At 35.6% G+C, this 27,485-nt stretch overlaps 20 non-coding genes across 20 annotated transcripts; all 20 read left to right on the plus strand.

Moving 5' to 3' along the window:
- Positions 1-472: 472 nt before the first annotated feature.
- Positions 473-665, plus strand: LOC139506844 (U2 spliceosomal RNA). The gene has a single exon (XR_011660402.1). It is a non-coding gene; the product is annotated as a U2 spliceosomal RNA (small nuclear RNA).
- Positions 666-1,651: 986 nt separating this feature from the next.
- LOC139506856 (U2 spliceosomal RNA) lies at positions 1,652-1,844 on the plus strand. Its single transcript, XR_011660413.1, has one exon. It is a non-coding gene; the product is annotated as a U2 spliceosomal RNA (small nuclear RNA).
- A 986-nt stretch (positions 1,845-2,830) lies between these two features.
- LOC139506862 (U2 spliceosomal RNA) lies at positions 2,831-3,023 on the plus strand. Its single transcript, XR_011660419.1, has one exon. It is a non-coding gene; the product is annotated as a U2 spliceosomal RNA (small nuclear RNA).
- Positions 3,024-4,009: 986 nt separating this feature from the next.
- LOC139506863 (U2 spliceosomal RNA) lies at positions 4,010-4,202 on the plus strand. The gene has a single exon (XR_011660420.1). It is a non-coding gene; the product is annotated as a U2 spliceosomal RNA (small nuclear RNA).
- A 986-nt stretch (positions 4,203-5,188) lies between these two features.
- On the plus strand, positions 5,189-5,381 carry LOC139506865 (U2 spliceosomal RNA). The gene has a single exon (XR_011660421.1). It is a non-coding gene; the product is annotated as a U2 spliceosomal RNA (small nuclear RNA).
- Positions 5,382-8,110: 2,729 nt separating this feature from the next.
- LOC139506860 (U2 spliceosomal RNA) lies at positions 8,111-8,305 on the plus strand. Its single transcript, XR_011660417.1, has one exon. It is a non-coding gene; the product is annotated as a U2 spliceosomal RNA (small nuclear RNA).
- A 986-nt stretch (positions 8,306-9,291) lies between these two features.
- Positions 9,292-9,484, plus strand: LOC139506845 (U2 spliceosomal RNA). The gene has a single exon (XR_011660403.1). It is a non-coding gene; the product is annotated as a U2 spliceosomal RNA (small nuclear RNA).
- Positions 9,485-10,470: 986 nt separating this feature from the next.
- On the plus strand, positions 10,471-10,663 carry LOC139506846 (U2 spliceosomal RNA). Its single transcript, XR_011660404.1, has one exon. It is a non-coding gene; the product is annotated as a U2 spliceosomal RNA (small nuclear RNA).
- A 986-nt stretch (positions 10,664-11,649) lies between these two features.
- LOC139506847 (U2 spliceosomal RNA) lies at positions 11,650-11,842 on the plus strand. Its single transcript, XR_011660405.1, has one exon. It is a non-coding gene; the product is annotated as a U2 spliceosomal RNA (small nuclear RNA).
- A 986-nt stretch (positions 11,843-12,828) lies between these two features.
- LOC139506849 (U2 spliceosomal RNA) lies at positions 12,829-13,021 on the plus strand. The gene has a single exon (XR_011660406.1). It is a non-coding gene; the product is annotated as a U2 spliceosomal RNA (small nuclear RNA).
- A 986-nt stretch (positions 13,022-14,007) lies between these two features.
- Positions 14,008-14,200, plus strand: LOC139506850 (U2 spliceosomal RNA). Its single transcript, XR_011660407.1, has one exon. It is a non-coding gene; the product is annotated as a U2 spliceosomal RNA (small nuclear RNA).
- Positions 14,201-16,916: 2,716 nt separating this feature from the next.
- Positions 16,917-17,112, plus strand: LOC139506861 (U2 spliceosomal RNA). The gene has a single exon (XR_011660418.1). It is a non-coding gene; the product is annotated as a U2 spliceosomal RNA (small nuclear RNA).
- A 986-nt stretch (positions 17,113-18,098) lies between these two features.
- Positions 18,099-18,291, plus strand: LOC139506851 (U2 spliceosomal RNA). Its single transcript, XR_011660408.1, has one exon. It is a non-coding gene; the product is annotated as a U2 spliceosomal RNA (small nuclear RNA).
- Positions 18,292-19,277: 986 nt separating this feature from the next.
- LOC139506852 (U2 spliceosomal RNA) lies at positions 19,278-19,470 on the plus strand. Its single transcript, XR_011660409.1, has one exon. It is a non-coding gene; the product is annotated as a U2 spliceosomal RNA (small nuclear RNA).
- Positions 19,471-20,456: 986 nt separating this feature from the next.
- LOC139506853 (U2 spliceosomal RNA) lies at positions 20,457-20,649 on the plus strand. The gene has a single exon (XR_011660410.1). It is a non-coding gene; the product is annotated as a U2 spliceosomal RNA (small nuclear RNA).
- Positions 20,650-21,635: 986 nt separating this feature from the next.
- Positions 21,636-21,828, plus strand: LOC139506854 (U2 spliceosomal RNA). Its single transcript, XR_011660411.1, has one exon. It is a non-coding gene; the product is annotated as a U2 spliceosomal RNA (small nuclear RNA).
- A 986-nt stretch (positions 21,829-22,814) lies between these two features.
- Positions 22,815-23,007, plus strand: LOC139506855 (U2 spliceosomal RNA). The gene has a single exon (XR_011660412.1). It is a non-coding gene; the product is annotated as a U2 spliceosomal RNA (small nuclear RNA).
- Positions 23,008-23,995: 988 nt separating this feature from the next.
- Positions 23,996-24,188, plus strand: LOC139506857 (U2 spliceosomal RNA). The gene has a single exon (XR_011660414.1). It is a non-coding gene; the product is annotated as a U2 spliceosomal RNA (small nuclear RNA).
- A 986-nt stretch (positions 24,189-25,174) lies between these two features.
- Positions 25,175-25,367, plus strand: LOC139506858 (U2 spliceosomal RNA). The gene has a single exon (XR_011660415.1). It is a non-coding gene; the product is annotated as a U2 spliceosomal RNA (small nuclear RNA).
- A 987-nt stretch (positions 25,368-26,354) lies between these two features.
- On the plus strand, positions 26,355-26,547 carry LOC139506859 (U2 spliceosomal RNA). Its single transcript, XR_011660416.1, has one exon. It is a non-coding gene; the product is annotated as a U2 spliceosomal RNA (small nuclear RNA).
- Positions 26,548-27,485: the final 938 nt, after the last annotated feature.

Consider the following 27,485-nt stretch of genomic DNA (forward strand, 5'->3'; position numbering starts at 1 on the left):
ATTGCTGTACCGGTCAATTCCTTTAAAAATAGAACAGGTGAACTGTTTATGTTTGTGTTAACTAAACGAGACAGTGAAAAGTCCGTGCTGATTGTGAAAAAGCGTTGAATTTATTTTCTGATTAATGAAATTTCCTAGGCTTTAAAAACTGCGTTCGTCGGACCTAGGATGAATCAACATGATCATGTTATTTCGTTCGATTAAGATTAAATACGTATACGTATGTTATACGTTTAAAAATATATTCTGGCGACTTGCCGTATTTCACAAGCCGCTTTTTATTTTCACACCCGTTTTGTCATGCAGAAATCGTTTCATGCTGTCAGGTATTTGAAGCAAAGCAAGATCTCGTGTTTCGTGTGCTTTTTGTATATAAATTTGCAAAATTTGTGTAGCTTTGGTTAAAATTAAAACACCGTGTTTGAGTAAGAAATAGGATTTGTAGGCTTTGGAAACTCGGAAAGATTTGAGTATCGCTTCTCGGCCTTTTGGCTAAGATCAAAGTGTAGTATCTGTTCTTATCAGCTTAATATCTGATACGTACCCCATGTGGGTACTTCGATATTAAACTGATTTTTGCAACTAGGTGAGATGTTAGGTGCTTGCACCGCTCTTGCCACGAGTTGGCCTGGTATTGCAGTACCTCCAGGATCGGCTCACTCCCCCTGTTTGGGGAGAAAATTAAAATAGAAAAATAGCTTTCCCTTCAATAGCCTGCGAAACAGCCCCAGTAAAATATTCTCTAATGCTTTTCACTGAGCACTACATGTGTACTTTTTCTATATATCTTTCTTATTTAAGGAGTTTGCGTAAATTGTATAGTTTTACTCATTGTTGTAAATCATTCTACTTCTCGTGCATGTAAAATAAGTTGCATTTTCTTTTTTTTCTTTTTTATGTCTGTTCTCTAAAAAGTTCTTTTCTTTTCTTGTAATGTAATATTTTTGTTGTCGCTTGCTTGTATTTATAACAGCACATGTCAGTGTATTAATGTATTCTCGTTCCTAAAAAGAAACTCTATAAATTTTTAGCGTTACGGAAAAACGCGGGGAAAAGAATTACGTCCCCTTCTACTGTTTCAATCATCGTTAATAGCGACGTCGCCTCAGAACGAGGGCAAACGATGGAAACTGCAGTCGGCCGGTAAGTTTTTTCCTCCTTCTGAAATTTATTTAAAAATTGCTGTACCGGTCAATTCCTTTAAAAAATAGAACAGGTGAACTGTTTATGTTTGTGTTAACTAAACGAGACAGTGAAAAGTCCGTGCTGATTGTGAAAAAGCGTTGAATTTATTTTCTGATTAATGAAATTTCCTAGGCTTTAAAAACTGCGTTCGTCGGACCTAGGATGAATCAACATGATCATGTTATTTCGTTCGATTAAGATTAAATACGTATACGTATGTTATACGTTTAAAAATATATTCTGGCGACTTGCCGTATTTCACAAGCCGCTTTTTATTTTCACACCCGTTTTGTCATGCAGAAATCGTTTCATGCTGTCAGGTATTTGAAGCAAAGCAAGATCTCGTGTTTCGTGTGCTTTTTGTATATAAATTTGCAAAATTTGTGTAGCTTTGGTTAAAATTAAAACACCGTGTTTGAGTAAGAAATAGGATTTGTAGGCTTTGGAAACTCGGAAAGATTTGAGTATCGCTTCTCGGCCTTTTGGCTAAGATCAAAGTGTAGTATCTGTTCTTATCAGCTTAATATCTGATACGTACCCCATGTGGGTACTTCGATATTAAACTGATTTTTGCAACTAGGTGAGATGTTAGGTGCTTGCACCGCTCTTGCCACGAGTTGGCCTGGTATTGCAGTACCTCCAGGATCGGCTCACTCCCCCTGTTTGGGGAGAAAATTAAAATAGAAAAATAGCTTTCCCTTCAATAGCCTGCGAAACAGCCCCAGTAAAATATTCTCTAATGCTTTTCACTGAGCACTACATGTGTACTTTTTCTATATATCTTTCTTATTTAAGGAGTTTGCGTAAATTGTATAGTTTTACTCATTGTTGTAAATCATTCTACTTCTCGTGCATGTAAAATAAGTTGCATTTTCTTTTTTTTCTTTTTATGTCTGTTCTCTAAAAAGTTCTTTTCTTTTCTTGTAATGTAATATTTTTGTTGTCGCTTGCTTGTATTTATAACAGCACATGTCAGTGTATTAATGTATTCTCGTTCCTAAAAAGAAACTCTATAAATTTTTAGCGTTACGGAAAAAACGCGGGGAAAAGAATTACGTCCCCTTCTACTGTTTCAATCATCGTTAATAGCGACGTCGCCTCAGAACGAGGGCAAACGATGGAAACTGCAGTCGGCCGGTAAGTTTTTTCCTCCTTCTGAAATTTATTTAAAAATTGCTGTACCGGTCAATTCCTTTAAAAAATAGAACAGGTGAACTGTTTATGTTTGTGTTAACTAAACGAGACAGTGAAAAGTCCGTGCTGATTGTGAAAAAGCGTTGAATTTATTTTCTGATTAATGAAATTTCCTAGGCTTTAAAAACTGCGTTCGTCGGACCTAGGATGAATCAACATGATCATGTTATTTCGTTCGATTAAGATTAAATACGTATACGTATGTTATACGTTTAAAAATATATTCTGGCGACTTGCCGTATTTCACAAGCCGCTTTTTATTTTCACACCCGTTTTGTCATGCAGAAATCGTTTCATGCTGTCAGGTATTTGAAGCAAAGCAAGATCTCGTGTTTCGTGTGCTTTTTGTATATAAATTTGCAAAATTTGTGTAGCTTTGGTTAAAATTAAAACACCGTGTTTGAGTAAGAAATAGGATTTGTAGGCTTTGGAAACTCGGAAAGATTTGAGTATCGCTTCTCGGCCTTTTGGCTAAGATCAAAGTGTAGTATCTGTTCTTATCAGCTTAATATCTGATACGTACCCCATGTGGGTACTTCGATATTAAACTGATTTTTGCAACTAGGTGAGATGTTAGGTGCTTGCACCGCTCTTGCCACGAGTTGGCCTGGTATTGCAGTACCTCCAGGATCGGCTCACTCCCCCTGTTTGGGGAGAAAATTAAAATAGAAAAATAGCTTTCCCTTCAATAGCCTGCGAAACAGCCCCAGTAAAATATTCTCTAATGCTTTTCACTGAGCACTACATGTGTACTTTTTCTATATATCTTTCTTATTTAAGGAGTTTGCGTAAATTGTATAGTTTTACTCATTGTTGTAAATCATTCTACTTCTCGTGCATGTAAAATAAGTTGCATTTTCTTTTTTTTCTTTTTTATGTCTGTTCTCTAAAAAGTTCTTTTCTTTTCTTGTAATGTAATATTTTTGTTGTCGCTTGCTTGTATTTATAACAGCACATGTCAGTGTATTAATGTATTCTCGTTCCTAAAAAGAAACTCTATAAATTTTTAGCGTTACGGAAAAACGCGGGGAAAAGAATTACGTCCCCTTCTACTGTTTCAATCATCGTTAATAGCGACGTCGCCTCAGAACGAGGGCAAACGATGGAAACTGCAGTCGGCCGGTAAGTTTTTTCCTCCTTCTGAAATTTATTTAAAAATTGCTGTACCGGTCAATTCCTTTAAAAAATAGAACAGGTGAACTGTTTATGTTTGTGTTAACTAAACGAGACAGTGAAAAGTCCGTGCTGATTGTGAAAAAGCGTTGAATTTATTTTCTGATTAATGAAATTTCCTAGGCTTTAAAAACTGCGTTCGTCGGACCTAGGATGAATCAACATGATCATGTTATTTCGTTCGATTAAGATTAAATACGTATACGTATGTTATACGTTTAAAAATATATTCTGGCGACTTGCCGTATTTCACAAGCCGCTTTTTATTTTCACACCCGTTTTGTCATGCAGAAATCGTTTCATGCTGTCAGGTATTTGAAGCAAAGCAAGATCTCGTGTTTCGTGTGCTTTTTGTATATAAATTTGCAAAATTTGTGTAGCTTTGGTTAAAATTAAAACACCGTGTTTGAGTAAGAAATAGGATTTGTAGGCTTTGGAAACTCGGAAAGATTTGAGTATCGCTTCTCGGCCTTTTGGCTAAGATCAAAGTGTAGTATCTGTTCTTATCAGCTTAATATCTGATACGTACCCCATGTGGGTACTTCGATATTAAACTGATTTTTGCAACTAGGTGAGATGTTAGGTGCTTGCACCGCTCTTGCCACGAGTTGGCCTGGTATTGCAGTACCTCCAGGATCGGCTCACTCCCCCTGTTTGGGGAGAAAATTAAAATAGAAAAATAGCTTTCCCTTCAATAGCCTGCGAAACAGCCCCAGTAAAATATTCTCTAATGCTTTTCACTGAGCACTACATGTGTACTTTTTCTATATATCTTTCTTATTTAAGGAGTTTGCGTAAATTGTATAGTTTTACTCATTGTTGTAAATCATTCTACTTCTCGTGCATGTAAAATAAGTTGCATTTTCTTTTTTTTCTTTTTTATGTCTGTTCTCTAAAAAGTTCTTTTCTTTTCTTGTAATGTAATATTTTTGTTGTCGCTTGCTTGTATTTATAACAGCACATGTCAGTGTATTAATGTATTCTCGTTCCTAAAAAGAAACTCTATAAATTTTTAGCGTTACGGAAAAACGCGGGGAAAAGAATTACGTCCCCTTCTACTGTTTCAATCATCGTTAATAGCGACGTCGCCTCAGAACGAGGGCAAACGATGGAAACTGCAGTCGGCCGGTAAGTTTTTTCCTCCTTCTGAAATTTATTTAAAAATTGCTGTACCGGTCAATTCCTTTAAAAAATAGAACAGGTGAACTGTTTATGTTTGTGTTAACTAAACGAGACAGTGAAAAGTCCGTGCTGATTGTGAAAAAGCGTTGAATTTATTTTCTGATTAATGAAATTTCCTAGGCTTTAAAAACTGCGTTCGTCGGACCTAGGATGAATCAACATGATCATGTTATTTCGTTCGATTAAGATTAAATACGTATACGTATGTTATACGTTTAAAAATATATTCTGGCGACTTGCCGTATTTCACAAGCCGCTTTTTATTTTCACACCCGTTTTGTCATGCAGAAATCGTTTCATGCTGTCAGGTATTTGAAGCAAAGCAAGATCTCGTGTTTCGTGTGCTTTTTGTATATAAATTTGCAAAATTTGTGTAGCTTTGGTTAAAATTAAAACACCGTGTTTGAGTAAGAAATAGGATTTGTAGGCTTTGGAAACTCGGAAAGATTTGAGTATCGCTTCTCGGCCTTTTGGCTAAGATCAAAGTGTAGTATCTGTTCTTATCAGCTTAATATCTGATACGTACCCCATGTGGGTACTTCGATATTAAACTGATTTTTGCAACTAGGTGAGATGTTAGGTGCTTGCACCGCTCTTGCCACGAGTTGGCCTGGTATTGCAGTACCTCCAGGATCGGCTCACTCCCCCTGTTTGGGGAGAAAATTAAAATAGAAAAATAGCTTTCCCTTCAATAGCCTGCGAAACAGCCCCAGTAAAATATTCTCTAATGCTTTTCACTGAGCACTACATGTGTACTTTTTCTATATATCTTTCTTATTTAAGGAGTTTGCGTAAATTGTATAGTTTTACTCATTGTTGTAAATCATTCTACTTCTCGTGCATGTAAAATAAGTTGCATTTTCTTTTTTTTCTTTTTTATGTCTGTTCTCTAAAAAGTTCTTTTCTTTTCTTGTAATGTAATATTTTTGTTGTCGCTTGCTTGTATTTATAACAGCACATGTCAGTGTATTAATGTATTCTCGTTCCTAAAAAGAAACTCTATAAATTTTTAGCGTTACGGAAAAACGCGGGGAAAAGAATTACGTCCCCTTCTACTGTTTCAATCATCGTTAATAGCGACGTCGCCTCAGAACGAGGGCAAACGATGGAAACTGCAGTCGGCCGGTAAGTTTTTTCCTCCTTCTGAAATTTATTTAAAAATGCTGTACCGGTCAATTCCTTTAAAAAATAGAACAGGTGAACTGTTTATGTTTGTGTTAACTAAACGAGACAGTGAAAAGTCCGTGCTGATTGTGAAAAAGCGTTGAATTTATTTTCTGATTAATGAAATTTCCTAGGCTTTAAAAACTGCGTTCGTCGGACCTAGGATGAATCAACATGATCATGTTATTTCGTTCGATTAAGATTAAATACGTATACGTATGTTATACGTTTAAAAATATATTCTGGCGACTTGCCGTATTTCACAAGCCGCTTTTTATTTTCACACCCGTTTTGTCATGCAGAAATCGTTTCATGCTGTCAGGTATTTGAAGCAAAGCAAGATCTCGTGTTTCGTGTGCTTTTTGTATATAAATTTGCAAAATTTGTGTAGCTTTGGTTAAAATTAAAACACCGTGTTTGAGTAAGAAATAGGATTTGTAGGCTTTGGAAACTCGGAAAGATTTGAGTATCGCTTCTCGGCTTTTGGCAAAGATTATAGCGAGTAGAAAGTTTAAAGTGTAAAGTTATTTTGTTAAAATGGAAAATGTGGATTATGATATTCTTAGACTAAGTGCAAAGTTTACGTTTTCGGATGGATCACCAGTGAACACACGTACCTGGATTCTTCGTATTTTAAAGAACTTAATTAATCCGGAAGCTATAGAAGGTATATTTAAAGTGGATATTGGTGGTACGTGGTATGCAACCTTTAGTGATGTTAATGTTGCTGACAAAGTTATAGGTTCAGACTTTACATCGTTGGATACTAAAGTCACCGTTAGTCGTGCAGACAAAAGTACAGTGTTGTTAAAGGTTCTGTGGCTTCCTTTGTGGATAAAGCGGAATACAGTTATATCTTATCTAGAACAGTTTGGCAAAGTTGTAAGTTGTGCTCATGAAAAGGAGACTTCAGAGGGAGTTAAGTTTTGTAATGGAAACATTAAAGTTACGTTGGAAATATCGGAACAGGATATTAAGTCGTTACCGTACCGTACAAAAGTGGCTGGGAAAGACTGTTTACTTACCGTTGTTGGTAGGGCACCGTTATGCCTTAAGTGTAATACTGTGGGACATATACGTAGGAACTGTCCGTTAGGCAAAAAGGAAACCGTACCGTTGGAAGAAGTCTCAATACCAGAGACACAAATCAGTGACATAAGTGATGAGATACCGTTAGTCATAGATGATACCATGGATAATTCCCCCGTTACATCAGATACCGTGGATATTACTTCCGTTACACCAGATACCGTGGTTACTTCCCCCGTTTTATCAGATACCGTGGATACCGATAAGTCCTCGTCAAGTTCCAAGTTTTGGTCTGACAGGGCTCCAGAACCGGAGGATCTTTCTGTAGATAAAACATTCACAGTTGTTAGTGGCAAAAAGAGAAAAGTAGCATCGGTCAAAAAGGAACATTGTCAACTTAGGTTTATTAGAAGGGACTCAGGCAAAGTTGAGCCGGCCGTAGGTCGCATAGATGAACATGATATGCTAGTATCGTTTATTTATAATGCTGGAGCTTTATATTACATAATAGGCGGAGAACCGGATAGGAAAAAACATAGACAGTTAATACAAGACAGTTTTAAGGATTCAAAGAAATTTAAAAATTATGAGGTTGAAGTAAGTCCTTCTTATTTTTTATATAAAGATTAACTTTAAAATGTATTATTACATGTTGTTTTGAAAACAGTTCAGTTAAATATTTAAAGGTATAAGTAACTATCGTGGCACACATGACAATGCATTATGGACTTTAGTGGGTTGTGTGTGTACGATATTGATTTTGTTGTTTAAAAGTAATCACTTATAAATATATATGTATTTTGTATTTTGATTTGGTTAAAGGTAAACATTATAGGTAAAATTTATCGTATGATGTTTATTTATAGTTAAAGTTAAAAATAATACTAGTTTACAAAAACTGGTTTTAATAATAAAGGTAAAGTATTTAAAGGAAAGTTTATATATAGATTTGTAAAAGGAATTTAAAACACTTTGTTTGTTTATTTATAAATTGGGGGGTTTTCAGTAATTATTTAGGGGTTTTGAAAATAGATTTCATGTAAATTTATTTTTGGTAATTTCATTTAAAACTAAAAGTATTTGAATATAAGTAATTTCAGGGACTTTTTCATTATTGAGTTACAATCGTATTATCTGTGATAAATGATTTTAACTATTGATTGTAATCAATATAGTATTTGATATCTATTATTAATAAAATGTTTGAAATATAAAAAAAAAGTATCTGTTCTTATCAGCTTAATATCTGATACGTACCCCATGTGGGTACTTCGATATTAAACTGATTTTTGCAACTAGGTGAGATGTTAGGTGCTTGCACCGCTCTTGCCACGAGTTGGCCTGGTATTGCAGTACCTCCAGGATCGGCTCACTCCCCCTGTTTGGGGAGAAAATTAAAATAGAAAAATAGCTTTCCCTTCAATAGCCTGCGAAACAGCCCCAGTAAAATATTCTCTAATGCTTTTCACTGAGCACTACATGTGTACTTTTTCTATATATCTTTCTTATTTAAGGAGTTTGCGTAAATTGTATAGTTTTACTCATTGTTGTAAATCATTCTACTTCTCGTGCATGTAAAATAAGTTGCATTTTCTTTTTTTTCTTTTTTATGTCTGTTCTCTAAAAAGTTCTTTTCTTTTCTTGTAATGTAATATTTTTGTTGTCGCTTGCTTGTATTTATAACAGCACATGTCAGTGTATTAATGTATTCTCGTTCCTAAAAAGAAACTCTATAAATTTTTAGCGTTACGGAAAAACGCGGGGAAAAGAATTACGTCCCCTTCTACTGTTTCAATCATCGTTAATAGCGACGTCGCCTCAGAACGAGGGCAAACGATGGAAACTGCAGTCGGCCGGTAAGTTTTTTCCTCCTTCTGAAATTTATTTAAAAATTGCTGTACCGGTCAATTCCTTTAAAAAATAGAACAGGTGAACTGTTTATGTTTGTGTTAACTAAACGAGACAGTGAAAAGTCCGTGCTGATTGTGAAAAAGCGTTGAATTTATTTTCTGATTAATGAAATTTCCTAGGCTTTAAAAACTGCGTTCGTCGGACCTAGGATGAATCAACATGATCATGTTATTTCGTTCGATTAAGATTAAATACGTATACGTATGTTATACGTTTAAAAATATATTCTGGCGACTTGCCGTATTTCACAAGCCGCTTTTTATTTTCACACCCGTTTTGTCATGCAGAAATCGTTTCATGCTGTCAGGTATTTGAAGCAAAGCAAGATCTCGTGTTTCGTGTGCTTTTTGTATATAAATTTGCAAAATTTGTGTAGCTTTGGTTAAAATTAAAACACCGTGTTTGAGTAAGAAATAGGATTTGTAGGCTTTGGAAACTCGGAAAGATTTGAGTATCGCTTCTCGGCCTTTTGGCTAAGATCAAAGTGTAGTATCTGTTCTTATCAGCTTAATATCTGATACGTACCCCATGTGGGTACTTCGATATTAAACTGATTTTTGCAACTAGGTGAGATGTTAGGTGCTTGCACCGCTCTTGCCACGAGTTGGCCTGGTATTGCAGTACCTCCAGGATCGGCTCACTCCCCCTGTTTGGGGAGAAAATTAAAATAGAAAAATAGCTTTCCCTTCAATAGCCTGCGAAACAGCCCCAGTAAAATATTCTCTAATGCTTTTCACTGAGCACTACATGTGTACTTTTTCTATATATCTTTCTTATTTAAGGAGTTTGCGTAAATTGTATAGTTTTACTCATTGTTGTAAATCATTCTACTTCTCGTGCATGTAAAATAAGTTGCATTTTCTTTTTTTTCTTTTTTATGTCTGTTCTCTAAAAAGTTCTTTTCTTTTCTTGTAATGTAATATTTTTGTTGTCGCTTGCTTGTATTTATAACAGCACATGTCAGTGTATTAATGTATTCTCGTTCCTAAAAAGAAACTCTATAAATTTTTAGCGTTACGGAAAAACGCGGGGAAAAGAATTACGTCCCCTTCTACTGTTTCAATCATCGTTAATAGCGACGTCGCCTCAGAACGAGGGCAAACGATGGAAACTGCAGTCGGCCGGTAAGTTTTTTCCTCCTTCTGAAATTTATTTAAAAATTGCTGTACCGGTCAATTCCTTTAAAAAATAGAACAGGTGAACTGTTTATGTTTGTGTTAACTAAACGAGACAGTGAAAAGTCCGTGCTGATTGTGAAAAAGCGTTGAATTTATTTTCTGATTAATGAAATTTCCTAGGCTTTAAAAACTGCGTTCGTCGGACCTAGGATGAATCAACATGATCATGTTATTTCGTTCGATTAAGATTAAATACGTATACGTATGTTATACGTTTAAAAATATATTCTGGCGACTTGCCGTATTTCACAAGCCGCTTTTTATTTTCACACCCGTTTTGTCATGCAGAAATCGTTTCATGCTGTCAGGTATTTGAAGCAAAGCAAGATCTCGTGTTTCGTGTGCTTTTTGTATATAAATTTGCAAAATTTGTGTAGCTTTGGTTAAAATTAAAACACCGTGTTTGAGTAAGAAATAGGATTTGTAGGCTTTGGAAACTCGGAAAGATTTGAGTATCGCTTCTCGGCCTTTTGGCTAAGATCAAAGTGTAGTATCTGTTCTTATCAGCTTAATATCTGATACGTACCCCATGTGGGTACTTCGATATTAAACTGATTTTTGCAACTAGGTGAGATGTTAGGTGCTTGCACCGCTCTTGCCACGAGTTGGCCTGGTATTGCAGTACCTCCAGGATCGGCTCACTCCCCCTGTTTGGGGAGAAAATTAAAATAGAAAAATAGCTTTCCCTTCAATAGCCTGCGAAACAGCCCCAGTAAAATATTCTCTAATGCTTTTCACTGAGCACTACATGTGTACTTTTTCTATATATCTTTCTTATTTAAGGAGTTTGCGTAAATTGTATAGTTTTACTCATTGTTGTAAATCATTCTACTTCTCGTGCATGTAAAATAAGTTGCATTTTCTTTTTTTTCTTTTTTATGTCTGTTCTCTAAAAAGTTCTTTTCTTTTCTTGTAATGTAATATTTTTGTTGTCGCTTGCTTGTATTTATAACAGCACATGTCAGTGTATTAATGTATTCTCGTTCCTAAAAAGAAACTCTATAAATTTTTAGCGTTACGGAAAAACGCGGGGAAAAGAATTACGTCCCCTTCTACTGTTTCAATCATCGTTAATAGCGACGTCGCCTCAGAACGAGGGCAAACGATGGAAACTGCAGTCGGCCGGTAAGTTTTTTCCTCCTTCTGAAATTTATTTAAAAATTGCTGTACCGGTCAATTCCTTTAAAAAATAGAACAGGTGAACTGTTTATGTTTGTGTTAACTAAACGAGACAGTGAAAAGTCCGTGCTGATTGTGAAAAAGCGTTGAATTTATTTTCTGATTAATGAAATTTCCTAGGCTTTAAAAACTGCGTTCGTCGGACCTAGGATGAATCAACATGATCATGTTATTTCGTTCGATTAAGATTAAATACGTATACGTATGTTATACGTTTAAAAATATATTCTGGCGACTTGCCGTATTTCACAAGCCGCTTTTTATTTTCACACCCGTTTTGTCATGCAGAAATCGTTTCATGCTGTCAGGTATTTGAAGCAAAGCAAGATCTCGTGTTTCGTGTGCTTTTTGTATATAAATTTGCAAAATTTGTGTAGCTTTGGTTAAAATTAAAACACCGTGTTTGAGTAAGAAATAGGATTTGTAGGCTTTGGAAACTCGGAAAGATTTGAGTATCGCTTCTCGGCCTTTTGGCTAAGATCAAAGTGTAGTATCTGTTCTTATCAGCTTAATATCTGATACGTACCCCATGTGGGTACTTCGATATTAAACTGATTTTTGCAACTAGGTGAGATGTTAGGTGCTTGCACCGCTCTTGCCACGAGTTGGCCTGGTATTGCAGTACCTCCAGGATCGGCTCACTCCCCCTGTTTGGGGAGAAAATTAAAATAGAAAAATAGCTTTCCCTTCAATAGCCTGCGAAACAGCCCCAGTAAAATATTCTCTAATGCTTTTCACTGAGCACTACATGTGTACTTTTTCTATATATCTTTCTTATTTAAGGAGTTTGCGTAAATTGTATAGTTTTACTCATTGTTGTAAATCATTCTACTTCTCGTGCATGTAAAATAAGTTGCATTTTCTTTTTTTTCTTTTTTATGTCTGTTCTCTAAAAAGTTCTTTTCTTTTCTTGTAATGTAATATTTTTGTTGTCGCTTGCTTGTATTTATAACAGCACATGTCAGTGTATTAATGTATTCTCGTTCCTAAAAAGAAACTCTATAAATTTTTAGCGTTACGGAAAAACGCGGGGAAAAGAATTACGTCCCCTTCTACTGTTTCAATCATCGTTAATAGCGACGTCGCCTCAGAACGAGGGCAAACGATGGAAACTGCAGTCGGCCGGTAAGTTTTTTCCTCCTTCTGAAATTTATTTAAAAATTGCTGTACCGGTCAATTCCTTTAAAAAATAGAACAGGTGAACTGTTTATGTTTGTGTTAACTAAACGAGACAGTGAAAAGTCCGTGCTGATTGTGAAAAAGCGTTGAATTTATTTTCTGATTAATGAAATTTCCTAGGCTTTAAAAACTGCGTTCGTCGGACCTAGGATGAATCAACATGATCATGTTATTTCGTTCGATTAAGATTAAATACGTATACGTATGTTATACGTTTAAAAATATATTCTGGCGACTTGCCGTATTTCACAAGCCGCTTTTTATTTTCACACCCGTTTTGTCATGCAGAAATCGTTTCATGCTGTCAGGTATTTGAAGCAAAGCAAGATCTCGTGTTTCGTGTGCTTTTTGTATATAAATTTGCAAAATTTGTGTAGCTTTGGTTAAAATTAAAACACCGTGTTTGAGTAAGAAATAGGATTTGTAGGCTTTGGAAACTCGGAAAGATTTGAGTATCGCTTCTCGGCCTTTTGGCTAAGATCAAAGTGTAGTATCTGTTCTTATCAGCTTAATATCTGATACGTACCCCATGTGGGTACTTCGATATTAAACTGATTTTTGCAACTAGGTGAGATGTTAGGTGCTTGCACCGCTCTTGCCACGAGTTGGCCTGGTATTGCAGTACCTCCAGGATCGGCTCACTCCCCCTGTTTGGGGAGAAAATTAAAATAGAAAAATAGCTTTCCCTTCAATAGCCTGCGAAACAGCCCCAGTAAAATATTCTCTAATGCTTTTCACTGAGCACTACATGTGTACTTTTTCTATATATCTTTCTTATTTAAGGAGTTTGCGTAAATTGTATAGTTTTACTCATTGTTGTAAATCATTCTACTTCTCGTGCATGTAAAATAAGTTGCATTTTCTTTTTTTTCTTTTTTATGTCTGTTCTCTAAAAAGTTCTTTTCTTTTCTTGTAATGTAATATTTTTGTTGTCGCTTGCTTGTATTTATAACAGCACATGTCAGTGTATTAATGTATTCTCGTTCCTAAAAAGAAACTCTATAAATTTTTAGCGTTACGGAAAAACGCGGGGAAAAGAATTACGTCCCCTTCTACTGTTTCAATCATCGTTAATAGCGACGTCGCCTCAGAACGAGGGCAAACGATGGAAACTGCAGTCGGCCGGTAAGTTTTTTCCTCCTTCTGAAATTTATTTAAAAATTGCTGTACCGGTCAATTCCTTTAAAAAATAGAACAGGTGAACTGTTTATGTTTGTGTTAACTAAACGAGACAGTGAAAAGTCCGTGCTGATTGTGAAAAAGCGTTGAATTTATTTTCTGATTAATGAAATTTCCTAGGCTTTAAAAACTGCGTTCGTCGGACCTAGGATGAATCAACATGATCATGTTATTTCGTTCGATTAAGATTAAATACGTATACGTATGTTATACGTTTAAAAATATATTCTGGCGACTTGCCGTATTTCACAAGCCGCTTTTTATTTTCACACCCGTTTTGTCATGCAGAAATCGTTTCATGCTGTCAGGTATTTGAAGCAAAGCAAGATCTCGTGTTTCGTGTGCTTTTTGTATATAAATTTGCAAAATTTGTGTAGCTTTGGTTAAAATTAAAACACCGTGTTTGAGTAAGAAATAGGATTTGTAGGCTTTGGAAACTCGGAAAGATTTGAGTATCGCTTCTCGGCCTTTTGGCTAAGATCAAAGTGTAGTATCTGTTCTTATCAGCTTAATATCTGATACGTACCCCATGTGGGTACTTCGATATTAAACTGATTTTTGCAACTAGGTGAGATGTTAGGTGCTTGCACCGCTCTTGCCACGAGTTGGCCTGGTATTGCAGTACCTCCAGGATCGGCTCACTCCCCCTGTTTGGGGAGAAAATTAAAATAGAAAAATAGCTTTCCCTTCAATAGCCTGCGAAACAGCCCCAGTAAAATATTCTCTAATGCTTTTCACTGAGCACTACATGTGTACTTTTTCTATATATCTTTCTTATTTAAGGAGTTTGCGTAAATTGTATAGTTTTACTCATTGTTGTAAATCATTCTACTTCTCGTGCATGTAAAATAAGTTGCATTTTCTTTTTTTTCTTTTTTATGTCTGTTCTCTAAAAAGTTCTTTTCTTTTCTTGTAATGTAATATTTTTGTTGTCGCTTGCTTGTATTTATAACAGCACATGTCAGTGTATTAATGTATTCTCGTTCCTAAAAAGAAACTCTATAAATTTTTAGCGTTACGGAAAAACGCGGGGAAAAGAATTACGTCCCCTTCTACTGTTTCAATCATCGTTAATAGCGACGTCGCCTCAGAACGAGGGCAAACGATGGAAACTGCAGTCGGCCGGTAAGTTTTTTCCTCCTTCTGAAATTTATTTAAAAATTGCTGTACCGGTCAATTCCTTTAAAAAATAGAACAGGTGAACTGTTTATGTTTGTGTTAACTAAACGAGACAGTGAAAAGTCCGTGCTGATTGTGAAAAAGCGTTGAATTTATTTTCTGATTAATGAAATTTCCTAGGCTTTAAAAACTGCGTTCGTCGGACCTAGGATGAATCAACATGATCATGTTATTTCGTTCGATTAAGATTAAATACGTATACGTATGTTATACGTTTAAAAATATATTCTGGCGACTTGCCGTATTTCACAAGCCGCTTTTTATTTTCACACCCGTTTTGTCATGCAGAAATCGTTTCATGCTGTCAGGTATTTGAAGCAAAGCAAGATCTCGTGTTTCGTGTGCTTTTTGTATATAAATTTGCAAAATTTGTGTAGCTTTGGTTAAAATTAAAACACCGTGTTTGAGTAAGAAATAGGATTTGTAGGCTTTGGAAACTCGGAAAGATTTGAGTATCGCTTCTCGGCCTTTTGGCAAAGATTAAAGCGAGTGAAAAGTTAAAGTTAAAAGTTAAAGTGTTAAAATGGATTTAGTAGATTATGGATTACTTAGATGCAGTGCGAAGTTTTCGTTTACGGATGGCTCACCAGTTAACACACGTACTTGGATTATCCGTGCATTAAAGAACATTGTTAACCCGGATGATGTGACAGCGATTTTCAAGGTGGATATTGGTGGTGTTTGGTATACAACCTTTACTACTGAAGATATTGCTGATAAAGTGATTAATTCGGACTTTACGTCGTTAGATACCAGAGTTGCAGTAAGCCGTGCAGACACAAGAACAGTGTTATTGAAAGTTTTGTGGCTTCCAGTGTGGTTAAAGCTAACTGCAGTTGAATCGTTTTTAGAACAGTATGGCAAAATAGTTAGTTGTTCACGTGAAACGGAGAAATCCGAAGGAATAACGTTTGCTAATGGGAACATTAAAGTTACATTGGAGATTTCAGAGAAGGATGTACAATCGTTACCATACCGTACTAGTATAGCAGGTAAAGACTGTCTACTTACCGTGGTGGGTAGGGCACCCTTATGCCTGAAGTGTAGAACCGTTGGACATATTCGTAAGAACTGTCCGTCAGGCAAAAAGGCAACAGTTCCGTTGGAAGCAGTCTCGGTTCCGGAGACTCAAAACAGTGACATTAGTGATGATACACCGGTAGATATGCAGGTTACACAGGATACTTCCCCCGTTACAAAGGATACGACACAGGAGACCGTGGATACGTCACAAGAGACCGTGGATACCGAAAAGTCCTCGTCCGTTTCCAAGTTATGGTCCGATATCGCGACAGATCCGGACGATCTTTCTGGAGAAGTACAGTACAAAGTTGTTAGTGGTAAAAAGCGAAAAGTGACTGATGTTAAAAGGGAAACATACCAACTGGTTTTACTTAATACATCAGAAGGGAAAGTTATACCGGTATTAGGTCGTGTAAATGACCAGAATAAGTTCGTTTCGTCTATACTCAGTGATACGGAATTACGGGATATAATTGGTAAAGAATCGGACAGGCATAAACATAAACAGTTAATATTAGACAGTTTACAAGCAGATTTTAATATTGTAGTACATGAAAATTATTGTAATTACAAATCAGCACTTTCTGATGGTTTTCTTTAAAGTCTAAAGTAATATGGAATTTGACATGTATTTATTACATGTAGTATTTAAAACAGTTCAGTTTAGAAATTTAAAGGTGAAAGTATTTATCGTAGCATACATGACAATGCATTATGGACTTTAGTGGGTTGTGTATGTACGATATTGATTTTGATGTTAAATGTAATCACTATGTATTGTGTATTTTGATTTTGTTAAAGGTAAACATTATAGGTAAAATTTATCGTATGATGTTTATTTATAGTTAAAGTTAAATATATTACTAGTTTACAAAAACTGGTTTTAGTTATAAAGGTAAATTATTTAAAGGAAAGTTTATATATAGATTTGTAAAAGGAATTCAAAACACTTTGTTGTTTATTTATAAATTGGGGGGTTTTCAGTAATTATTTAGGGGTTTTGAAAATAGATTTCATGTAAATTTATTTTTGGTAATTTCATTTAAATCTAAAAGTATTTGATTATCATTAATTTCCGGGACTTATTTAATATTGAGTTACAATCGTATTATCTGTGATATATGATTTTAACTATTGATTGTATTCAATATAGTATTTGATATCTATTATTAATAAAATGTTTGAAATATAAAAAAAAAAGTATCTGTTCTTATCAGCTTAATATCTGATACGTACCCCATGTGGGTACTTCGATATTAAACTGATTTTTGCAACTAGGTGAGATGTTAGGTGCTTGCACCGCTCTTGCCACGAGTTGGCCTGGTATTGCAGTACCTCCAGGATCGGCTCACTCCCCCTGTTTGGGGAGAAAATTAAAATAGAAAAATAGCTTTCCCTTCAATAGCCTGCGAAACAGCCCCAGTAAAATATTCTCTAATGCTTTTCACTGAGCACTACATGTGTACTTTTTCTATATATCTTTCTTATTTAAGGAGTTTGCGTAAATTGTATAGTTTTACTCATTGTTGTAAATCATTCTACTTCTCGTGCATGTAAAATAAGTTGCATTTTCTTTTTTTTCTTTTTTATGTCTGTTCTCTAAAAAGTTCTTTTCTTTTCTTGTAATGTAATATTTTTGTTGTCGCTTGCTTGTATTTATAACAGCACATGTCAGTGTATTAATGTATTCTCGTTCCTAAAAAGAAACTCTATAAATTTTTAGCGTTACGGAAAAACGCGGGGAAAAGAATTACGTCCCCTTCTACTGTTTCAATCATCGTTAATAGCGACGTCGCCTCAGAACGAGGGCAAACGATGGAAACTGCAGTCGGCCGGTAAGTTTTTTCCTCCTTCTGAAATTTATTTAAAAATTGCTGTACCGGTCAATTCCTTTAAAAAATAGAACAGGTGAACTGTTTATGTTTGTGTTAACTAAACGAGACAGTGAAAAGTCCGTGCTGATTGTGAAAAAGCGTTGAATTTATTTTCTGATTAATGAAATTTCCTAGGCTTTAAAAACTGCGTTCGTCGGACCTAGGATGAATCAACATGATCATGTTATTTCGTTCGATTAAGATTAAATACGTATACGTATGTTATACGTTTAAAAATATATTCTGGCGACTTGCCGTATTTCACAAGCCGCTTTTTATTTTCACACCCGTTTTGTCATGCAGAAATCGTTTCATGCTGTCAGGTATTTGAAGCAAAGCAAGATCTCGTGTTTCGTGTGCTTTTTGTATATAAATTTGCAAAATTTGTGTAGCTTTGGTTAAAATTAAAACACCGTGTTTGAGTAAGAAATAGGATTTGTAGGCTTTGGAAACTCGGAAAGATTTGAGTATCGCTTCTCGGCCTTTTGGCTAAGATCAAAGTGTAGTATCTGTTCTTATCAGCTTAATATCTGATACGTACCCCATGTGGGTACTTCGATATTAAACTGATTTTTGCAACTAGGTGAGATGTTAGGTGCTTGCACCGCTCTTGCCACGAGTTGGCCTGGTATTGCAGTACCTCCAGGATCGGCTCACTCCCCCTGTTTGGGGAGAAAATTAAAATAGAAAAATAGCTTTCCCTTCAATAGCCTGCGAAACAGCCCCAGTAAAATATTCTCTAATGCTTTTCACTGAGCACTACATGTGTACTTTTTCTATATATCTTTCTTATTTAAGGAGTTTGCGTAAATTGTATAGTTTTACTCATTGTTGTAAATCATTCTACTTCTCGTGCATGTAAAATAAGTTGCATTTTCTTTTTTTTCTTTTTTATGTCTGTTCTCTAAAAAGTTCTTTTCTTTTCTTGTAATGTAATATTTTTGTTGTCGCTTGCTTGTATTTATAACAGCACATGTCAGTGTATTAATGTATTCTCGTTCCTAAAAAGAAACTCTATAAATTTTTAGCGTTACGGAAAAACGCGGGGAAAAGAATTACGTCCCCTTCTACTGTTTCAATCATCGTTAATAGCGACGTCGCCTCAGAACGAGGGCAAACGATGGAAACTGCAGTCGGCCGGTAAGTTTTTTCCTCCTTCTGAAATTTATTTAAAAATTGCTGTACCGGTCAATTCCTTTAAAAAATAGAACAGGTGAACTGTTTATGTTTGTGTTAACTAAACGAGACAGTGAAAAGTCCGTGCTGATTGTGAAAAAGCGTTGAATTTATTTTCTGATTAATGAAATTTCCTAGGCTTTAAAAACTGCGTTCGTCGGACCTAGGATGAATCAACATGATCATGTTATTTCGTTCGATTAAGATTAAATACGTATACGTATGTTATACGTTTAAAAATATATTCTGGCGACTTGCCGTATTTCACAAGCCGCTTTTTATTTTCACACCCGTTTTGTCATGCAGAAATCGTTTCATGCTGTCAGGTATTTGAAGCAAAGCAAGATCTCGTGTTTCGTGTGCTTTTTGTATATAAATTTGCAAAATTTGTGTAGCTTTGGTTAAAATTAAAACACCGTGTTTGAGTAAGAAATAGGATTTGTAGGCTTTGGAAACTCGGAAAGATTTGAGTATCGCTTCTCGGCCTTTTGGCTAAGATCAAAGTGTAGTATCTGTTCTTATCAGCTTAATATCTGATACGTACCCCATGTGGGTACTTCGATATTAAACTGATTTTTGCAACTAGGTGAGATGTTAGGTGCTTGCACCGCTCTTGCCACGAGTTGGCCTGGTATTGCAGTACCTCCAGGATCGGCTCACTCCCCCTGTTTGGGGAGAAAATTAAAATAGAAAAATAGCTTTCCCTTCAATAGCCTGCGAAACAGCCCCAGTAAAATATTCTCTAATGCTTTTCACTGAGCACTACATGTGTACTTTTTCTATATATCTTTCTTATTTAAGGAGTTTGCGTAAATTGTATAGTTTTACTCATTGTTGTAAATCATTCTACTTCTCGTGCATGTAAAATAAGTTGCATTTTCTTTTTTTTCTTTTTTATGTCTGTTCTCTAAAAAGTTCTTTTCTTTTCTTGTAATGTAATATTTTTGTTGTCGCTTGCTTGTATTTATAACAGCACATGTCAGTGTATTAATGTATTCTCGTTCCTAAAAAGAAACTCTATAAATTTTTAGCGTTACGGAAAAACGCGGGGAAAAGAATTACGTCCCCTTCTACTGTTTCAATCATCGTTAATAGCGACGTCGCCTCAGAACGAGGGCAAACGATGGAAACTGCAGTCGGCCGGTAAGTTTTTTCCTCCTTCTGAAATTTATTTAAAAATTGCTGTACCGGTCAATTCCTTTAAAAAATAGAACAGGTGAACTGTTTATGTTTGTGTTAACTAAACGAGACAGTGAAAAGTCCGTGCTGATTGTGAAAAAGCGTTGAATTTATTTTCTGATTAATGAAATTTCCTAGGCTTTAAAAACTGCGTTCGTCGGACCTAGGATGAATCAACATGATCATGTTATTTCGTTCGATTAAGATTAAATACGTATACGTATGTTATACGTTTAAAAATATATTCTGGCGACTTGCCGTATTTCACAAGCCGCTTTTTATTTTCACACCCGTTTTGTCATGCAGAAATCGTTTCATGCTGTCAGGTATTTGAAGCAAAGCAAGATCTCGTGTTTCGTGTGCTTTTTGTATATAAATTTGCAAAATTTGTGTAGCTTTGGTTAAAATTAAAACACCGTGTTTGAGTAAGAAATAGGATTTGTAGGCTTTGGAAACTCGGAAAGATTTGAGTATCGCTTCTCGGCCTTTTGGCTAAGATCAAAGTGTAGTATCTGTTCTTATCAGCTTAATATCTGATACGTACCCCATGTGGGTACTTCGATATTAAACTGATTTTTGCAACTAGGTGAGATGTTAGGTGCTTGCACCGCTCTTGCCACGAGTTGGCCTGGTATTGCAGTACCTCCAGGATCGGCTCACTCCCCCTGTTTGGGGAGAAAATTAAAATAGAAAAATAGCTTTCCCTTCAATAGCCTGCGAAACAGCCCCAGTAAAATATTCTCTAATGCTTTTCACTGAGCACTACATGTGTACTTTTTCTATATATCTTTCTTATTTAAGGAGTTTGCGTAAATTGTATAGTTTTACTCATTGTTGTAAATCATTCTACTTCTCGTGCATGTAAAATAAGTTGCATTTTCTTTTTTTTCTTTTTTATGTCTGTTCTCTAAAAAGTTCTTTTCTTTTCTTGTAATGTAATATTTTTGTTGTCGCTTGCTTGTATTTATAACAGCACATGTCAGTGTATTAATGTATTCTCGTTCCTAAAAAGAAACTCTATAAATTTTTAGCGTTACGGAAAAACGCGGGGAAAAGAATTACGTCCCCTTCTACTGTTTCAATCATCGTTAATAGCGACGTCGCCTCAGAACGAGGGCAAACGATGGAAACTGCAGTCGGCCGGTAAGTTTTTTCCTCCTTCTGAAATTTATTTAAAAATTGCTGTACCGGTCAATTCCTTTAAAAAATAGAACAGGTGAACTGTTTATGTTTGTGTTAACTAAACGAGACAGTGAAAAGTCCGTGCTGATTGTGAAAAAGCGTTGAATTTATTTTCTGATTAATGAAATTTCCTAGGCTTTAAAAACTGCGTTCGTCGGACCTAGGATGAATCAACATGATCATGTTATTTCGTTCGATTAAGATTAAATACGTATACGTATGTTATACGTTTAAAAATATATTCTGGCGACTTGCCGTATTTCACAAGCCGCTTTTTATTTTCACACCCGTTTTGTCATGCAGAAATCGTTTCATGCTGTCAGGTATTTGAAGCAAAGCAAGATCTCGTGTTTCGTGTGCTTTTTGTATATAAATTTGCAAAATTTGTGTAGCTTTGGTTAAAATTAAAACACCGTGTTTGAGTAAGAAATAGGATTTGTAGGCTTTGGAAACTCGGAAAGATTTGAGTATCGCTTCTCGGCCTTTTGGCTAAGATCAAAGTGTAGTATCTGTTCTTATCAGCTTAATATCTGATACGTACCCCATGTGGGTACTTCGATATTAAACTGATTTTTGCAACTAGGTGAGATGTTAGGTGCTTGCACCGCTCTTGCCACGAGTTGGCCTGGTATTGCAGTACCTCCAGGATCGGCTCACTCCCCCTGTTTGGGGAGAAAATTAAAATAGAAAAATAGCTTTCCCTTCAATAGCCTGCGAAACAGCCCCAGTAAAATATTCTCTAATGCTTTTCACTGAGCACTACATGTGTACTTTTTCTATATATCTTTCTTATTTAAGGAGTTTGCGTAAATTGTATAGTTTTACTCATTGTTGTAAATCATTCTACTTCTCGTGCATGTAAAATAAGTTGCATTTTCTTTTTTTTCTTTTTTATGTCTGTTCTCTAAAAAGTTCTTTTCTTTTCTTGTAATGTAATATTTTTGTTGTCGCTTGCTTGTATTTATAACAGCACATGTCAGTGTATTAATGTATTCTCGTTCCTAAAAAGAAACTCTATAAATTTTTAGCGTTACGGAAAAACGCGGGGAAAAGAATTACGTCCCCTTCTACTGTTTCAATCATCGTTAATAGCGACGTCGCCTCAGAACGAGGGCAAACGATGGAAACTGCAGTCGGCCGGTAAGTTTTTTCCTCCTTCTGAAATTTATTTAAAAATTGCTGTACCGGTCAATTCCTTTAAAAAATAGAACAGGTGAACTGTTTATGTTTGTGTTAACTAAACGAGACAGTGAAAAGTCCGTGCTGATTGTGAAAAAGCGTTGAATTTATTTTCTGATTAATGAAATTTCCTAGGCTTTAAAAACTGCGTTCGTCGGACCTAGGATGAATCAACATGATCATGTTATTTCGTTCGATTAAGATTAAATACGTATACGTATGTTATACGTTTAAAAATATATTCTGGCGACTTGCCGTATTTCACAAGCCGCTTTTTATTTTCACACCCGTTTTGTCATGCAGAAATCGTTTCATGCTGTCAGGTATTTGAAGCAAAGCAAGATCTCGTGTTTCGTGTGCTTTTTGTATATAAATTTGCAAAATTTGTGTAGCTTTGGTTAAAATTAAAACACCGTGTTTGAGTAAGAAATAGGATTTGTAGGCTTTGGAAACTCGGAAAGATTTGAGTATCGCTTCTCGGCCTTTTGGCTAAGATCAAAGTGTAGTATCTGTTCTTATCAGCTTAATATCTGATACGTACCCCATGTGGGTACTTCGATATTAAACTGATTTTTGCAACTAGGTGAGATGTTAGGTGCTTGCACCGCTCTTGCCACGAGTTGGCCTGGTATTGCAGTACCTCCAGGATCGGCTCACTCCCCCTGTTTGGGGAGAAAATTAAAATAGAAAAATAGCTTTCCCTTCAATAGCCTGCGAAACAGCCCCAGTAAAATATTCTCTAATGCTTTTCACTGAGCACTACATGTGTACTTTTTCTATATATCTTTCTTATTTAAGGAGTTTGCGTAAATTGTATAGTTTTACTCATTGTTGTAAATCATTCTACTTCTCGTGCATGTAAAATAAGTTGCATTTTCTTTTTTTTTCTTTTTTATGTCTGTTCTCTAAAAAGTTCTTTTCTTTTCTTGTAATGTAATATTTTTGTTGTCGCTTGCTTGTATTTATAACAGCACATGTCAGTGTATTAATGTATTCTCGTTCCTAAAAAGAAACTCTATAAATTTTTAGCGTTACGGAAAAACGCGGGGAAAAGAATTACGTCCCCTTCTACTGTTTCAATCATCGTTAATAGCGACGTCGCCTCAGAACGAGGGCAAACGATGGAAACTGCAGTCGGCCGGTAAGTTTTTTTCCTCCTTCTGAAATTTATTTAAAATTGCTTGTACCGGTCAATTCCTTTAAAAAATAGAACAGGTGAACTGTTTATGTTTGTGTTAACTAAACGAGACAGTGAAAAGTCCGTGCTGATTGTGAAAAAGCGTTGAATTTATTTTCTGATTAATGAAATTTCCTAGGCTTTAAAAACTGCGTTCGTCGGACCTAGGATGAATCAACATGATCATGTTATTTCGTTCGATTAAGATTAAATACGTATACGTATGTTATACGTTTAAAAATATATTCTGGCGACTTGCCGTATTTCACAAGCCGCTTTTTATTTTCACACCCGTTTTGTCATGCAGAAATCGTTTCATGCTGTCAGGTATTTGAAGCAAAGCAAGATCTCGTGTTTCGTGTGCTTTTTGTATATAAATTTGCAAAATTTGTGTAGCTTTGGTTAAAATTAAAACACCGTGTTTGAGTAAGAAATAGGATTTGTAGGCTTTGGAAACTCGGAAAGATTTGAGTATCGCTTCTCGGCCTTTTGGCTAAGATCAAAGTGTAGTATCTGTTCTTATCAGCTTAATATCTGATACGTACCCCATGTGGGTACTTCGATATTAAACTGATTTTTGCAACTAGGTGAGATGTTAGGTGCTTGCACCGCTCTTGCCACGAGTTGGCCTGGTATTGCAGTACCTCCAGGATCGGCTCACTCCCCCTGTTTGGGGAGAAAATTAAAATAGAAAAATAGCTTTCCCCTTCAATAGCCTGCGAAACAGCCCCAGTAAAATATTCTCTAATGCTTTTCACTGAGCACTACATGTGTACTTTTTCTATATATCTTTCTTATTTAAGGAGTTTGCGTAAATTGTATAGTTTTACTCATTGTTGTAAATCATTCTACTTCTCGTGCATGTAAAATAAGTTGCATTTTCTTTTTTTTCTTTTTTATGTCTGTTCTCTAAAAAGTTCTTTTCTTTTCTTGTAATGTAATATTTTTGTTGTCGCTTGCTTGTATTTATAACAGCACATGTCAGTGTATTAATGTATTCTCGTTCCTAAAAAGAAACTCTATAAATTTTTAGCGTTACGGAAAAACGCGGGGAAAAGAATTACGTCCCCTTCTACTGTTTCAATCATCGTTAATAGCGACGTCGCCTCAGAACGAGGGCAAACGATGGAAACTGCAGTCGGCCGGTAAGTTTTTTCCTCCTTCTGAAATTTATTTAAAAATTGCTGTACCGGTCAATTCCTTTAAAAAATAGAACAGGTGAACTGTTTATGTTTGTGTTAACTAAACGAGACAGTGAAAAGTCCGTGCTGATTGTGAAAAAGCGTTGAATTTATTTTCTGATTAATGAAATTTCCTAGGCTTTAAAAACTGCGTTCGTCGGACCTAGGATGAATCAACATGATCATGTTATTTCGTTCGATTAAGATTAAATACGTATACGTATGTTATACGTTTAAAAATATATTCTGGCGACTTGCCGTATTTCACAAGCCGCTTTTTATTTTCACACCCGTTTTGTCATGCAGAAATCGTTTCATGCTGTCAGGTATTTGAAGCAAAGCAAGATCTCGTGTTTCGTGTGCTTTTTGTATATAAATTGCAAAATTTGTGTAGCTTTGGTTAAAATTAAAACACCGTGTTTGAGTAAGAAATAGGATTTGTAGGCTTTGGAAACTCGGAAAGATTTGAGTATCGCTTCTCGGCCTTTTGGCTAAGATCAAAGTGTAGTATCTGTTCTTATCAGCTTAATATCTGATACGTACCCCATGTGGGTACTTCGATATTAAACTGATTTTTGCAACTAGGTGAGATGTTAGGTGCTTGCACCGCTCTTGCCACGAGTTGGCCTGGTATTGCAGTACCTCCAGGATCGGCTCACTCCCCCTGTTTGGGGAGAAAATTAAAATAGAAAAATAGCTTTTCCCTTCAATAGCCTGCGAAACAGCCCCAGTAAAATATTCTCTAATGCTTTTCACTGAGCACTACATGTGTACTTTTTCTATATATCTTTCTTATTTAAGGAGTTTGCGTAAATTGTATAGTTTTACTCATTGTTGTAAATCATTCTACTTCTCGTGCATGTAAAATAAGTTGCATTTTCTTTTTTTTCTTTTTTATGTCTGTTCTCTAAAAAGTTCTTTTCTTTTCTTGTAATGTAATATTTTTGTTGTCGCTTGCTTGTATTTATAACAGCACATGTCAGTGTATTAATGTATTCTCGTTCCTAAAAAGAAACTCTATAAATTTTTAGCGTTACGGAAAAACGCGGGGAAAAGAATTACGTCCCCTTCTACTGTTTCAATCATCGTTAATAGCGACGTCGCCTCAGAACGAGGGCAAACGATGGAAACTGCAGTCGGCCGGTAAGTTTTTTCCTCCTTCTGAAATTTATTTAAAAATTGCTGTACCGGTCAATTCCTTTAAAAAATAGAACAGGTGAACTGTTTATGTTTGTGTTAACTAAACGAGACAGTGAAAAGTCCGTGCTGATTGTGAAAAAGCGTTGAATTTATTTTCTGATTAATGAAATTTCCTAGGCTTTAAAAACTGCGTTCGTCGGACCTAGGATGAATCAACATGATCATGTTATTTCGTTCGATTAAGATTAAATACGTATACGTATGTTATACGTTTAAAAATATATTCTGGCGACTTGCCGTATTTCACAAGCCGCTTTTTATTTTCACACCCGTTTTGTCATGCAGAAATCGTTTCATGCTGTCAGGTATTTGAAGCAAAGCAAGATCTCGTGTTTCGTGTGCTTTTTGTATATAAATTTGCAAAATTTGTGTAGCTTTGGTTAAAATTAAAACACCGTGTTTGAGTAAGAAATAGGATTTGTAGGCTTTGGAAACTCGGAAAGATTTGAGTATCGCTTCTCGGCCTTTTGGCTAAGATCAAAGTGTAGTATCTGTTCTTATCAGCTTAATATCTGATACGTACCCCATGTGGGTACTTCGATATTAAACTGATTTTTGCAACTAGGTGAGATGTTAGGTGCTTGCACCGCTCTTGCCACGAGTTGGCCTGGTATTGCAGTACCTCCAGGATCGGCTCACTCCCCCTGTTTGGGGAGAAAATTAAAATAGAAAAATAGCTTTCCCTTCAATAGCCTGCGAAACAGCCCCAGTAAAATATTCTCTAATGCTTTTCACTGAGCACTACATGTGTACTTTTTCTATATATCTTTCTTATTTAAGGAGTTTGCGTAAATTGTATAGTTTTACTCATTGTTGTAAATCATTCTACTTCTCGTGCATGTAAAATAAGTTGCATTTTCTTTTTTTTCTTTTTTATGTCTGTTCTCTAAAAAGTTCTTTTCTTTTCTTGTAATGTAATATTTTTGTTGTCGCTTGCTTGTATTTATAACAGCACATGTCAGTGTATTAATGTATTCTCGTTCCTAAAAAGAAACTCTATAAATTTTTAGCGTTACGGAAAAACGCGGGGAAAAGAATTACGTCCCCTTCTACTGTTTCAATCATCGTTAATAGCGACGTCGCCTCAGAACGAGGGCAAACGATGGAAACTGCAGTCGGCCGGTAAGTTTTTTCCTCCTTCTGAAATTATTTAAAAATTGCTGTACCGGTCAATTCCTTTAAAAAATAGAACAGGTGAACTGTTTATGTTTGTGTTAACTAAACGAGACAGTGAAAAGTCCGTGCTGATTGTGAAAAAGCGTTGAATTTATTTTCTGATTAATGAAATTTCCTAGGCTTTAAAAACTGCGTTCGTCGGACCTAGGATGAATCAACATGATCATGTTATTTCGTTCGATTAAGATTAAATACGTATACGTATGTTATACGTTTAAAAATATATTCTGGCGACTTGCCGTATTTCACAAGCCGCTTTTTATTTTCACACCCGTTTTGTCATGCAGAAATCGTTTCATGCTGTCAGGTATTTGAAGCAAAGCAAGATCTCGTGTTTCGTGTGCTTTTTGTATATAAATTTGCAAAATTTGTGTAGCTTTGGTTAAAATTAAAACACCGTGTTTGA

Source organism: Mytilus edulis, unplaced genomic scaffold (genome assembly GCF_963676685.1).
Source record: "Mytilus edulis unplaced genomic scaffold, xbMytEdul2.2 SCAFFOLD_1146, whole genome shotgun sequence".
NCBI classification, from domain to species: Eukaryota; Metazoa; Mollusca; class Bivalvia; order Mytilida; family Mytilidae; genus Mytilus; species Mytilus edulis.